The sequence below is a fragment of the Pteronotus mesoamericanus genome, unplaced genomic scaffold, assembly GCF_021234165.1.
Source record: "Pteronotus mesoamericanus isolate MK-2021 breed Mesoamerican mustached bat unplaced genomic scaffold, CSHL_Meso_final scaffold_507, whole genome shotgun sequence".
In the NCBI taxonomy this organism is placed as follows: domain Eukaryota; kingdom Metazoa; phylum Chordata; class Mammalia; order Chiroptera; family Mormoopidae; genus Pteronotus; species Pteronotus mesoamericanus.
In genome coordinates this window covers 7,663,064-7,676,627 of record NW_026555319.1, presented here as the reverse complement: position 1 = coordinate 7,676,627, position 13,564 = coordinate 7,663,064, and the positions used below count along the sequence as shown (strand labels likewise).

The 13,564-nt window shown below is 50.7% G+C and overlaps 1 pseudogene; it reads right to left on the bottom strand.

The window, feature by feature from the left end:
• Nucleotides 1-13,564, bottom strand: part of LOC129087198 (TAR DNA-binding protein 43-like) — an 89,238-nt pseudogene that overhangs the window by 29,469 nt on the left and 46,205 nt on the right.

The following is a 13,564-nucleotide window of genomic DNA, read 5'->3' as shown; positions in this document are numbered from 1 at the left end:
CTGAGCCACTATCATCTCTCTCCTGAGTGAATGCAGTACCTTCCTTGAAGGTCTCTCTACTGTAACAGTCAGAGGGACGCTTTGAAAACATAAGTCACATCATGTCCCTCCTCTGCTCAGAACCTTCTGGGGTGAAAGCCAGAGCCTTTACAGCGGCCTGCTGGGCTCTCTAAGATCTGGTTTGACCTCATTGGTGGCCACTCCCTGCCACTCCCGCCCCCACCCACTGTTTCAGCCACGCTGATCTCCCTCAGGTTCTAGAAGAGACTGAGCACATTCTTCTCTCCTGTAGCTGCACGGCTCTCTCATTGTCAAGTTCCTACTCAAACCGCATCTCATACAAGCGACTCCCTTCACCCCTCCCCAGCGGTCTTTCTCCCTGTGCTTGGCTTCATGCCCCCATCCCAGTTCTCACGGCTTCACATGTCATACATTTCGTTCGTTCATCACCCGTCTCCCCCAGCAAAGCGTGCAGACTGTGCTCACTGTTCTGTTTCCACCGGCTAGGAGGTCCTCAGTTGAAATACTCAGCGTAAATGAATGTCATGTTTTAAACAATGCAGCTCCTTGCCTGGGTTTGGCCAACAAGCAAGACAACTGAATTCCTGAATTGGAACTTCTTAATTTTGTCTGGGGGCTTATCAGCAGATGCCTGTGCACCTTGGCTCTCTTTTGCAGCTATGAACAAAGCTTCTACAACCAAGGTCTTAGAGGTTCCTGCTGGAGTGTGGTTAGGAGGCAGGAAAGTTCTCCCCAAGAAAGACCCAAGATGGTGCAAAGAATGGGGTCACTTGGATAGAACCGAGCCAATGGGAAGTGCCCAACCCTGGGCAGAAGCTGAGGATGCTGTTGCAGGTCAGCTTGTCAAGAGGCTCTGGGGTGTGTGTGCTTGTCTTTGGGCTGCGGAGCGAGCAGCACGTGGCAGAGTCTGTTAAAGGCGCCTGCTCACACTGAGCTGCCGTGTCCATCCAGCAGCGGCCATTGACAACTCGCATGAGGGACTCTTCCATTAGATTCTCTGATGGTTGAAATCTTACTCACCTGCGTGATAAGGTTCCCTCTTAGTACTTATCCCAGGAGGGGAGATGGAACAGTGGGAAGAGTGTGGACTTGGAATTCAGATGATCCCAGATTCGAATCCTGCCTCTATCCCTCACCAGCTATTTTCATGACTTTCCTTGGGTAAGTCACTTCACCTCTTTGAATTTTATTTTCCTCAAAAGTAATCATACTTCCCTCCGAAGATCAACTGACCTCCTGGACCTTATTGGGCACCTGTCTTCCTCTCACTCACTAAGCTCCAGCCACACTGGCTTCTTCCTTGAAGTAGTCCTGCCTCAGGACCTTTGCTCCTCCTCATACTAGAATGTTCTGCTCCCAGTCCTGTATAGCTGGTTCCTTCTCTTCATTCAGGTCCAAGGTCTAATGCCAGCTCCTCAGAGAGGCCTTTCCTGACCACACTATCAAAAATCACCTGTAGACACCTAAATAGGAAGTCACTCTGTTATATTTACATTATAGTACTTAACACCATCTAAAAGTATCTTATACATGTATTCACTCACTTGTTTACTGTTTGTCTCTTACCATCCACTGAAATGAAGCTCCATGTGAGTAGAGACTTTCTTATTCACAGCTGTCACCCCTGTCACCCCAAGTAAAAACTTGTCAGTAGCCAGGCAGGTGAGTGAGGTCATACTACAGTAGCAGCCCTTAGCCAACCCACCAGCTGAACAAATATGGATGAGAGGACCCAGCTGAGATCAGGTGAACTTGGCCCAGATCAGCAGCACCTATCAGCTAAGACATAGGCTCATGAAAATTGACTGAGTTTGGGGGTAGTTTGTTATGCAGCAAGAGCTAGCTGATACATAGAGTACCCACATACATACACACATACAGCCTGCCACATTGGAAGTGCTCTATAAGTGGTAGTTATTTATTGTTGTGGTGGCTATGCATTATTTGGTAGTCAAAGGGGCCTTCTCCATCGGGGGACTCGTAAGTTCAACAGTGAGATGTGTAGCTATATGTTGACCAGGACATATGTAACCCTACTAGGCCCTGAGCAGCTCATTTCTGCTATTAGCAAATATCCCTCCAGCCTGTACTTGGTCCCTTGACCTCAGGGCCAGAAGAGCATGGAGGAGCCTTTACAGATCTAGCTCTTTGTTTGACCTGAATAATGCATGCATTTTCCTGTTTCTATGATGTTTTTAGGCCTCTGATTTATGGCAATGAACATGCCCCTCCATTTGCCTTGGCTTTTGTTAATGACCTATCATGAATTATCCAGGAAAGAAATGTTAAACGAGCTAATTAGGCATTAACCTTACATTATAGATCAACCACACAATTGGATCCTTCACAGCTACGAATGTGACAGCACAAAGCATTAAGTATTGATGGTCACAGGAAGGGCCAAGAAAATGGATGGGGGTGGGGAGGCAAAATCCAGGCTTGGGGGAGGGAAGTGGAGAAGATGCCTTCGTGTGAGCCTGCTGGTAGAAGGGGAAAACGACGGGATGGAGGCAACTGCTGGACGCGTTCACTCACTGACTGTGCAATCTCGTAAAATAAGGGGTGGTGACAACACTCTCAGAGAGCCCTGAGGGGTGGGACGCCGTGTCCTAAGGGGCCTACCAGGTACTTGACCTCAAAAAATATTTCCTTTCCCCTCTCTTTTTGGAAAATTTGTCTTTTGAAGCTCAGAATTAAACATAAGCCACTTTACCTCTGGGGCCACTTTGTCAAGACAAGCCATGACGTCTTGGTAGATTCCTGGTAGAATTCCTAGTAGAAGCAACTTAGCACCCTGAACATGAGTGATGCACAAATTAGCCAAGTCAAGTTGGAAAAAATTTCAATAGGTAGTTAGGTAGCTTTGGACAATGATGATGATGATGATGATCTACTATATTTGCAACTTACAGAACATGCTTATCCATAATCTAATTTGGTTCACAAAACATACCAGACAGGTAGTCAGGGAAGGCCTTATTTTCTCCATTTAATAGGTTGACCAGTAGGGAAATTAAGACTCATAGAGGATAAATGTCTAAAAGCGAAGCCAGGAGTGGAACCTTGGTCTTTAATTCCAAGTCTTGTTCTATGTTCAAAGCGCCACTGGCCCTTTTCTCTCTCCAACTCACTTCCCTTTTCTGGGTTGCAGTCCTCAGTCATCAAATGGGTATGTGTGGGGCATGCCCGCTCTGCCTACATCCCCTTCTGAGGAAAACTATCCTGGCCTGAGTGCTGGTGCTGTAGGTGGCCATGTTGTGTATCACATGACCCCACACCCTTCATTCCCCCAGCCTGATTGGATGAGATGGTCACCTGGTCAACGACCGCCAATCAGTAGATTTTTCCATAAGCACTGGTGAAACTGAGTAAACCAGATGATCTGTTAGGAATTTGAACTACCTGGCACCAAATGTGAGGAAGGGCAACAGGCTGAGGTGGGACCGGGGCAGACAGAAGCCAACTTGGGTCAGTCTCCTGAGGGAATAAAAAAGTTATAGAGCTGAGGGTGACCAGGGTAGGCTGATGGAGGGCAGACACAGAATGGGGATCATGTGTGGGGGCAGGAAGAGAGAAGAAGAATGAAGGAGGAGGAGGAGATGGAGAAGAAAGGAAGGGAGGGATAAAAGAGGAAAATAATGGATGGGAGAGAAGACTGATTGAAGGATTGAGAAATTGCTTTGAGTCCTTAAGGGGTCCTGCTTCCGTCTAACTCTGGGTATCCTCCAGCCCCCTCGGGTTTCCACCGAGTACGAGGGGATTTGATACAGTGATTTTCAGTCATAATACTGGGCTTCCTGAGCTCTGCGTTGTGTGTCCGTGGTGTGTCATGAGGGCAAGGAGGACATGTGATATTTCATTGGAAAATAAAGTACCTACTTTCGTCTGAACTCCGTTGGGTGGCAGCGTAGAGGTGATCGGAGAGGCCGAGGCAGACTTCCTTGTCCTGATGGAAGGTGACCGTGACCTTGTGCCTATGGCTGCCATCACGGAGGAGCCATCTGGCATCAAAGGGGAGCTGGGCGGATGACCCGATGGTGCATGGGGGACTCCACAGGTGTAGGACGCTCCCCTCCGCCACATCAGTGGGCCCCGGGCAGAAGGCCTCCACGTCACATGGTGCAGGTGTCCTGGTAAGAGAAGGGTCTGCAATGGCCCTGCCTTGTACACTGTGCAGATGACGTTCTGTGGGAGCTGAATGTCACTGCTGATCATGTTACCCACCCTGGAATCAGGCATCTCCCCAGGCCAAGTGCCAGAAAGCATCCAGAGGAACCAAAGCCCTGATCGGGGTGGTGGCACAGCGAGCGATGTCACAGGAGATGTGGTCACTCTCAGCGGACTCTGTGAATCCGTGACTGGGAAGGGTCATTCTGCCGCCCCCATGCCTGACCATCAGGTCGCTATTCCAGATTTCCACCGCACGCTCTGGCGGGAGGAGGGGAGCAAAAACCTTATGTCCCAAGAGTTGAAACTGTGATACATTAATAATGCGTTCTTGGATGCTTTGAGTTTTATTAACACTGAAAATAAATCTACATTAAGGACAAGTGGTGGCTAAATTTCATTTTGCAAAAATTTGCTGTGGTTTTTGTTCCTTTTAAGGCTGTTTTCCAGAGGAAAGCACATTTGAAACCACCAAATTACCCTTATTATCTTTTCCTTTTTTGAGCCATAAATGACTGATGGCATCTGGAGCAGAAACCGAACGGGCGATCTTGGGCGCCGTGGCGAGGCCAGTCTCTCTCACCTCACATTCTCCTCCTTTTAGGGATGAGTTTTTCACGCTGGAATGTACTGAGGGCCCTGCCTCGAAAAAGGGGAAGGGGAGGAGTGGGTAGCTTGAGCTGGTCTCGCCTCCCTGCCTCCCTGGAGGCCTCCTCAGCTGGCTTTCTTTCTCCCTACCTCCATTTCTCACTGGCCTCTCTTTCTTGTCTTCTATTCTGCTCTCCTCCTTTCCCCTCTCTCTCCTTGCCTTTTTTTTTATTGTACAAACATACGCATAACCTGACATTGACCATTCTAACCATATTCAGGGTACCATTCAGTGGCACTAAGTTCGTTGATATTGTTATGCAACCATCGCCATCATCCATCTCGAGAACTTTTTTGTCACCCAAACCAGGACTCCGTGCCTATTAAATACTAACTCCTCATCCCACCCCCGCCCCCATATCCCTATATGATTTGTTATAAGAAATGGGTCCAAGCCATCATGGAGGCTGACAAGTCCCACAGTCTGTAGTCAGCAAGCTGGAGACCAGGGAGCTGGTGGTGTGGTTCCAGCTGGAGTGAGACGGGCCGGGCCCCCGGAGAGCCCGTGGGGCGTGCTCTGGTCTGTGGGCCCAGCCTAAGCGGTCGGGCAGAGAGAGACAGAGAGGGGGAAAATGTTCTCCTTTTCTCCACCTTTTTGTCCTGTTCAGCTCATGATGTTTTCAAGGTTCATCTGTGTTGTCTCATAGGTCAGAATTTCATTTCTTTTTGAGGCTGAATAGTATTCTATTGTGTGGCTAGACCACACCTTGTGTATCTGTTTATCTGTCGATGGACATTTGGGTAGTTTCCACTTCTTGGCTATTGCGGACTTTGCTGCCGTGAACAGTTGTGCACCAGTATCTTTCTTGGCCCTTGTTGGTGTCTCCAACAAAGCACTTAATTAAGCTCACATGATGGGCTGGTGTTCTCTCTCTGGGACTCACACCGCTGTCTTGGGCTTGGCTCTCTTAGCCCGCACCAGAGCCAGTGGGCCCAGTCAAGTGGGCCATCTCAGAAGGTACAACATGTGTTGTCCGTCTGCTTGGTAACTGCTTCTAGGGTAGGTGGGACAGGGGAGAGAGAATAAGGGAGATACATTGTCTCTGCTAATAGTCAGGTGACAGTTGGTGGCTGTCCCCAACAGGCCACATGGATGCTAAGTGGCAGGACAGGAGGCTGTAGAAAAATGAGCTTGAGCATCACCCAAGTTGGGCCCCTACCCCTTACCAGCCTCAGCCTCCTCATCTGGAAAATGGGGATTATGCTTCCTATGCTCTAGGGCCATCTTGAAGATTGAAGGAAACTACCTGTGCGTGTTGGGTGGTTCTTCTTAGCACCTTCTTTTCTTGCATAGCGCAGACCTTAAACAGCCCAGGATTGCGAAGCCCAAGCATTCAAAGGGCTGCTTCTTCCACATGGTTTCAGGCTAAAGTCTGAAACTGGGCTTTGCTTCAGGCCAGGCGGAGGGGGCAGCAGCTTCAGGCCTCGACTGTCCTCCAGGAACACTGTGCTCTGAGGCTTCATGCGTTGGAAGATCTTGTTGGCTTCCAAGAAGCTGTGGCTTGAACTTCACCTTCTACTCCATCTTGATATTCCAATCTGGCGTCAGCGTCTCTGAGTTGGAACGCTGCCTCTGAAGCCATTTGAGCAGAGCCAATCTTTCTCTTTTGTGCTCTCCCCTCCTTTGTTTAGTGTACAGAGTGGGATGAGTGGACTGTCCCCTACCTGACACCAGGACGCTTGTCTCCACAGGAGCGCCATAGGGCAGAGGAAAGAAGGAGGAGGTCCTGTACTGTTGATGAGGGTAGCGTTTTTCCAAATGTTAAGACCTCTGCGTTTTTGGGTTTCACATGGTAGAGGCCGAGCTTATTTTATGTTTCAGGTAGCAGGAAGGCATGGGTCTGTCCTGTGGCCTGCTTGGTTAATATTTTCTGAGTGTCTGCGACATGCCAGGCTTTATGTCATGTGTGTGTGGATATAAGGATGTCATCTTGTTGCCCTGATGGCACTTAATGATGTGACAGTGAGAGGCATAGGGTGCTCTAGGAGCAGATAAAAGAGGCATTTAATGCAGGGAAGGCTTCCTGGAGGAAGGGGTGTGATCAGAGTACAAGAATGCAGGTGAAGCAGCCGAATTAAGTGCAGAGAAGGCATGCCAGGTGGAGCGAGTAGCACGTGTGAAGACCTTGATGTGAGCAGGAGGGTGGCTCCTCGGAAACCATAAAGGATGTCGTGTTGTTGGCAAGAGGGACCGTCCACAGACAGGCAGTGCGAGAGATGAAGCTGGAGTGGTAACTGAGCACACCAGGGCACACCAGGAAGGCCCCTGTATGTCCCGTCAAGGAGTTCACATTTGCTCTCAAGACCCTGGGAGCTACTGAAAGAATTTCAGCAGAAGAGAGGGAGGGACAGTGAGCCTTGCATGTGGAAAGTGCCCCTGAGCTGCAACAGAGCGGAGGCTGGCAGGGTTAGAACACGAGAATCAAGGTAGGGAAACCAACAAAAGATAGAATCAGTCCCATCTTTGGGATCTGTAATCAGCCACAGAGGCTGGGCTCCATGCATGACTCAACCAGCTCACTGCCCTGAACCTTTATTAAACACCAGCTGTGTACCCAGCCGGGTGCCAAGCGACCCTCTACAATGAAGCAGGAGCCCCAAGACAGCTGATGCAGGAGAGAGCGCCTATGCGGAGACGTGATGGCCCACAAGGAGAGGAAATAGATTTGAAGATGCAGACGGGGAAGGGGGGTCGCTGGAGGGGACGGGAGGGAAAGGTATAAAGGTCAGCCGGGGCTTCGGCTTGGCATGAAGATTTATAACCTCCCAGGCGCTCGCGCTCGCCCCCTCCCCGCCCCCACCCCTTCCTCTCTCTGGCGGCATGTTCTAGAGACACACATTATCTCTATTAATACCAGCCACACGGCCATTACTCAGGCACCAACTTTTCCTCCAGCATAAATATTTATACAGGACTGACCTGTGGCTGCTGCGTTTTCCTTTTATTTGATTCCTGCCGCCTTTTGTGTCTCGCTAGTCTGTGGGCTAACGTGTTTAGCTCCTCTGTCTGGAACCTTCGGAGCCAGCCAAGTCTCTGGGAATGGAAGAGGGGGGTGGAGGGGAGGCGAGGAGGAGGAGGAGGAGGCAGGGTGGGTACCACTTGCCTGACACCAGTGACAACCCAAATGGTGTGGATGTGAGCAACTCTTGGTTGCTGGCAGAGCTCAAAAGGAGAGGGCCATGTGGGGGCTCATTGCTCCCTGAACCCTGCACTGCTCCCTGCACTGCTCCCTGCACCCCCAAAAATCCAGGGCAGGGCTGACTCCCCAAGAAACCTTGGTTAAGAGCCCCATGTCTGGCTCATAAAAGCGGGGACCTGGAAAAACGTTCCCAGGGCCATAGATTCTTACAAAATTTGCAAAAGCCAATTTTATTGGCTTCCTCCTAGAGGTTCCCCCAGCTGAATGAGCTACAGGCCCCCCAAACCTGGATCTGCCCCAGTTTGTGGTGATTTGAATTACACATGGCTCTTGTACCTGGAGTAGGTGTTGAGAGAGAATGTTGCATGAAACAATAATAACAGTAATAATTATTATAATAGCAATTACTGCTCTTAGAGCATCTATTGGAAATGGGATTCTTTTTATTCAATTTTCACAATGATTTTGAGACAGACATTCTCTTCCCCAGGACACAGATGAGGAATTTGGGGTTCAGGGAGGGAAGTGCCTAGTCCAGTGTCCCAGAGTTAGTGAGTGGGGGACCTCGGAGCGGCCCCAGCGCCGGCCGTGCTTGCCTCCCGCCCTCCGAGCGTGGGAATGACTGGAATAGTGTAGAGTGTGCCTCCTGTGCACCAGGCATTGGACGCGTACATATTTATTTCACATGCACTATCAAACAGTCCTGTTAGCGGGAAGAGAACATTGGCTCCGCTGTGTAAATGAGAAGCCAGAGACACAGGGAGAGGAGAGTAACATTGCTAAATCGATACAACGAATGCGTCAGAAGTCCAAATCCGGGACCTGGCGTGTGTGACGCTTGCCCGGCTCCACGGTCGCAACCCTGCCGCAGTGGTGGGCAGGGAGCACCCCAAATGAAGAATTACATTTGACAGGGCGATTCAGGGTGATATTTTCCCCAGCATTTTCTTTTGTGCTGTTTTGACAGTTTGATCAAGGAAATTTTGTGCATTTCCTAAAGGAAACGTGGAGAGCCCAGAACTCGGTCCTTCTCTCTGCAAGAGGGCTGGACATGTGGGCCAGGTGGGGACTGCTAACCTTGAGCCAAACAGAGGTGCCCCATGTCAGAGTGGGGGTGGGCACCAGTGAAATGGGGAGCTGGGGAGGCTGGTCAAGAGTGAAGACCTGGCGCTTTAAGGAACTGGCTCTCTGCTCCTGGGTTTCCGCCGCCCCTACCCCGCAGCCCAGACCTCAGGCCTGCACAGCCTGCCAAGACCTGCTAGACCACCAGCAACGTCCTTTAAGGCTGGGCATGCGGTCAGTTCTGCTCGTAAGGCATCCTCGGCACCCAGAACAGCCCCTGGCACCGAGTGGGCGCTTAATAAATATTCATTGCGTAAGTGAATGAGCGAAGAGATGACCTCCCCCTGGGGACCACTTCTTAGAAGCATTTGAATTTTAATGAAAGCTCTGGAAATCAGAAAAGTCCTTCAAGACCTCAGGAGCCCAGATGCGCTTGGAAGACCAAGGGCCATCCTTCTTGATGACCAGCTATGAGGCCTTGGGAAGCCAGTTCTCCCCTCTGGGCATCTGTCCTGTCTGGAAAAATAAGGGGTGGGCCTTTGGAGTTCCGCGTGGAGGCAGGGGCGGCCCCATGGAGGGTGGAGCGCAGGAATGAGAAGCAATAGCCAGACGCCCTGGGCCCAGGCCCTGCCTTCACCAGGGCCGGCTGTGTGTCTAATGAACCAGTGACCCGACCTCTCCATTCCTCAATTTCTCCATCAGGAAAAAGAGGGTAATCATGGTATCTAACTCCTTGAGGCTTCACAAGGATTCAGTTAGTTAATACATATACAATGTGAAGCTCTTAGAGCAAGGCCTGGCATAAGGGACTTGACTAATCACATGTTGTCTAAGGTTATTACCCATACCCATGATTTGAGAGGTAGTCTGTGTTATATTCACAATAGAGATCATACCAGCTGTCACTGGTCAAGTGCTTACAATATGCCAGACCTTATCTCCTTTGCTCCTTCCAGAACTCTGTGAAGGGTTTGCCTTTGCTTTCATGGGCGTCATTTTGCAGATGGAGAAACAGAGACACAGAGCAGCTAAGCCACTGGACCAAAGTCACGCGGCCTCAAATTTACAGCCAAGTCTGGCTGCACATTCATACTCCCCAAGGCCAAGCAAGTAAGCTCAGCGCGTGAAGGGCACCTGGCATGAGAGAAGAAATAAGCAACTGCATGTGTTTTGATAAAATATAACACTAGCCTAGTTCCCCTGTCTTTGGAATTGACACGGGTTCTCAAGGTTGGCCGCCATTTGAATCGTGAGGATTAAAAAATAACCCACTGGTGCGGGGTGTCCCCCGCAGAGACTGGAACGTGATGGGTGCGGGGATGGCGCCTGAGGTGCAGGGTTATGTAAGTGCCCCCGACGGTGCCGATGGGCACCATGATGGAGAGCCGCTGTTTGGGAGCGCTGAGCGAGCCGAATAAAACGTGCGAGCCGCCGTTGGGAGCCGAGGAACCACCGATCTGTAACCTTACATAACGTGCCATGTCTTTGAGATGAATCAGTCCGTCCGTCCACTGATCCACCCACCATTTACACACCCACACATTCATCCGCCCATCCATCTTCTTATACCTCCATTCTATTGACCCATCCTTCCTTCTGTCTGTCCGTCCATCCATCCTTGCTTGCAGTCATCCATTCGTGTATGAACCTGTCAGCCAGCCTACCCGTACAACCACCTGCCCAGCAACCCCCCTGTGCCGTTGCCCACCCCTCTCCTGCTCATTCATCCTTCACCCCTCCCCGCCTCTCTTCTCTCCTTCCTTCTCTCTTTAACTCGGCCTCTCCCTCACTCGGACACAGCCTGGGCTGCCCCTGAGAGCAAGCCTCTCACGGTGACAGAAACAGCCCCCTGCCCCTTCTCTTCTCTTTAAAGCTTCCCTTCCACAGCCAGGCACTAGTGCCCTGCTTTGAGGTGCCTGGTGGAAGTGAGCCAGAGGAAAAAAGAAGAAACGTGTTTCTGCTTTTCCCTGGATGACCTTTCTTTCCCGAGGAAGTCTCTTATAAACACTTCCAGCACCGGCGGACGCCAGGACGTTTGAACGGCTCCTCCAGCTTGAAAGGCAGGCCCGCGTGCATACCTGGTGTGCATTGATCTGGATCCAGGGCGAGGTTTAGGTGCGGCGCTGACCATGCAGCGTGGGGCTGGCCCCCGGGCACTGCTGGCCTCCCGCAGCTGCCAGGCCCGGCACTGCCAGGGCAGGGTTGGCCGTGAAGGCTGTTGCCGAGGTTCCGACAGGACTCTCCACTTCAAGAGTCTCTCCCTGTCCCAACTGCTAAAGCGGAGTTTGTTATCCTTGGCGCCACCAATATTCAGGGCCTGACCATTTTTGGTGGCGGGGCACTGCCCCGTGCGTTGTGGGATGTTTAGCAGCACCCCTAGTCGGTGCCCTCTGGATGTCAGGGGGGCACCCTGCCATCCCCGCTTGCCAAGTGTAACAATCAAAAAGCGTCTCTACCCATTGCCAGCTATTTTCTGGGGGCCTACGTGTCCCAGGCCGACACCTACTGTTTTAAGCCAGGCTCAGGGTAATTGGCAAAAGGTCATCCACTGGAACATTCTCTTTGTTAGTAAGGGATATTCAGTATAGTAATAGTTACCAAAATCAGTACAGTACGTTCAGCATTGGACAAGCCATTCTCTCATAATAACAGTGTGATCATAATAGTAATGATAATTAGCCCTGATGGTTTTCACCACGCGCTTGGCCTTGTGCATATCAAGAACTGGGGTCCTCGCCCACGACAGCAGTTCAGGATTTCCCAGGGAGCTTTAAAAGTCCCAGTGCCCGGGCCTGGCCCTGGTCAATTGTGTCAGGCTCTCTGCGGGGGGCGGGGGAGGGGACGGGGCAGAAATCAGCATGGTTAGAGCGCCCCAGGTGATTGCAGTGTGCAGTCAAGGTGGCGGTGACTTTATGTCCGGGGTTGTCCAGGACATTCCCTGTGTCCACCTGCCCCAGAATTGCAGTCACTTCTCAGAGTGCCCTGGTCTGGGAAGTGAATGAGGCCGCCACCCATCCTCTGTCTCGTTCGCCTTCTTACCAGTCCTCACAGTTCGGGGCAGCTATTACCCCCACATATGCCTCTGCAAAGCTGAGCCCAGGGAGATGAAATCGTTGGCTCAGTGTCACACAGTCTGTAAACAGCAGAGTCAGGATTCGAACCCAGGTCTGCTGAGCCCCACGCTGTACCACCTCTCACACCAGCCTCACTGGTGGGGTTTCTGGGCGGATCAAGGAGACGGAATGTTATGAAGCATCAGTCTGTCGTAAAGGGACCTTTTCCTTCATCATGACAACATTCACGGTTTTCAAGATTCTAAAGTGTCTTAACATCTGCACGTGCGTATTTTTTCCTTTGTGGAATGTTCTTTTTTGGCATGTAAAAGAAACACACTTTTTTTTTTCAGTCAGGGTGAGCTGGGTTGTGATGTGATAACAAACAATTCCCAGATCTCAGTGGCCTTAAAAGCAAGCAGAGAAAAACATGTTTGCTTCTCTTGTCCTAATAGTGTGACCTAATAGTAATCAAATGTCCTAACAACACTTATTGTTAGGACATTAGGGCTTCCTAATTTATTTATTAATGTGTCTATTTTCTTCATATTGATACCACAGTTTATACTATTGTATGTTTATCCTCTTTTTTAACATCTGATGGCAGAAACCCACATGCCCTGTCCCTACCTGCAAATCCCTTGGTTATTTTCCCCCTTTTATTTATGTGCTTTTTTTTAGGGGTGTAAGTATCCTTTTGTTATATCTACCAAAAAATCCAGTTAAAGAATGAATGCAGATGAGAGGATTTGGTGGGTCGTGGTTCTCTGATGGCAGATATTTAGGGGGAGGTCCTCCATACTTTGGAGTAAGTAGGTAAGAACTCAGGGTGCAAAGACTCCCAGCGACTTTAAGGGTGGCCCCTTGCCTTTTCCTGAGAATGGAAGTTGCCAGGTGGGCGATACATTCGCTAATGTCACCCAATCCGGGTTCGTGAAGGACTTCCCTGCCCCCAGCGGAGGGCAAACCCCAAACCCTCCTGCGGCACGCGCCTCTGGCTCTGGAAAGTAGACGCTGCGTCCGCATGCCAATGCCTTTTCCTTGGCCGGAATTGCTTTTGAACGAGCGGAGGCCCTGTGTGTACCATGGGCACCTCTGTCTACTCCTGTACCCGTCCTCCCTGAGATTGGTGCTGGTGACAGCCAGGGGGTCAGAGTCAGAGGGACCAGGGCCAGACTCTGGCTGTACCACTCACTCGCTGTGTGGCCCTGATCAAGTGACTTAACCTCTCTGGCGCTCCAGTGTCCTTGTCCTTATCCTAAGTGTAGCGGTGGCACTTTTCTCACTGCGTGTTGGGGAGGCGTAAATGAAGGGGTGCCCCGGCTGCCTCTCATCATTGTTGTATTGTCACGAGATTATCATAATTAGATTGGCAGTGTGAGAGACTAGTTGTCCTCACAGTGATGTCTGTTCTCAGCGGCTGTCCCTGGGGGTGGTCGTTGTGAGGGCTACGTGGAGCCTCGGCCTTTGACC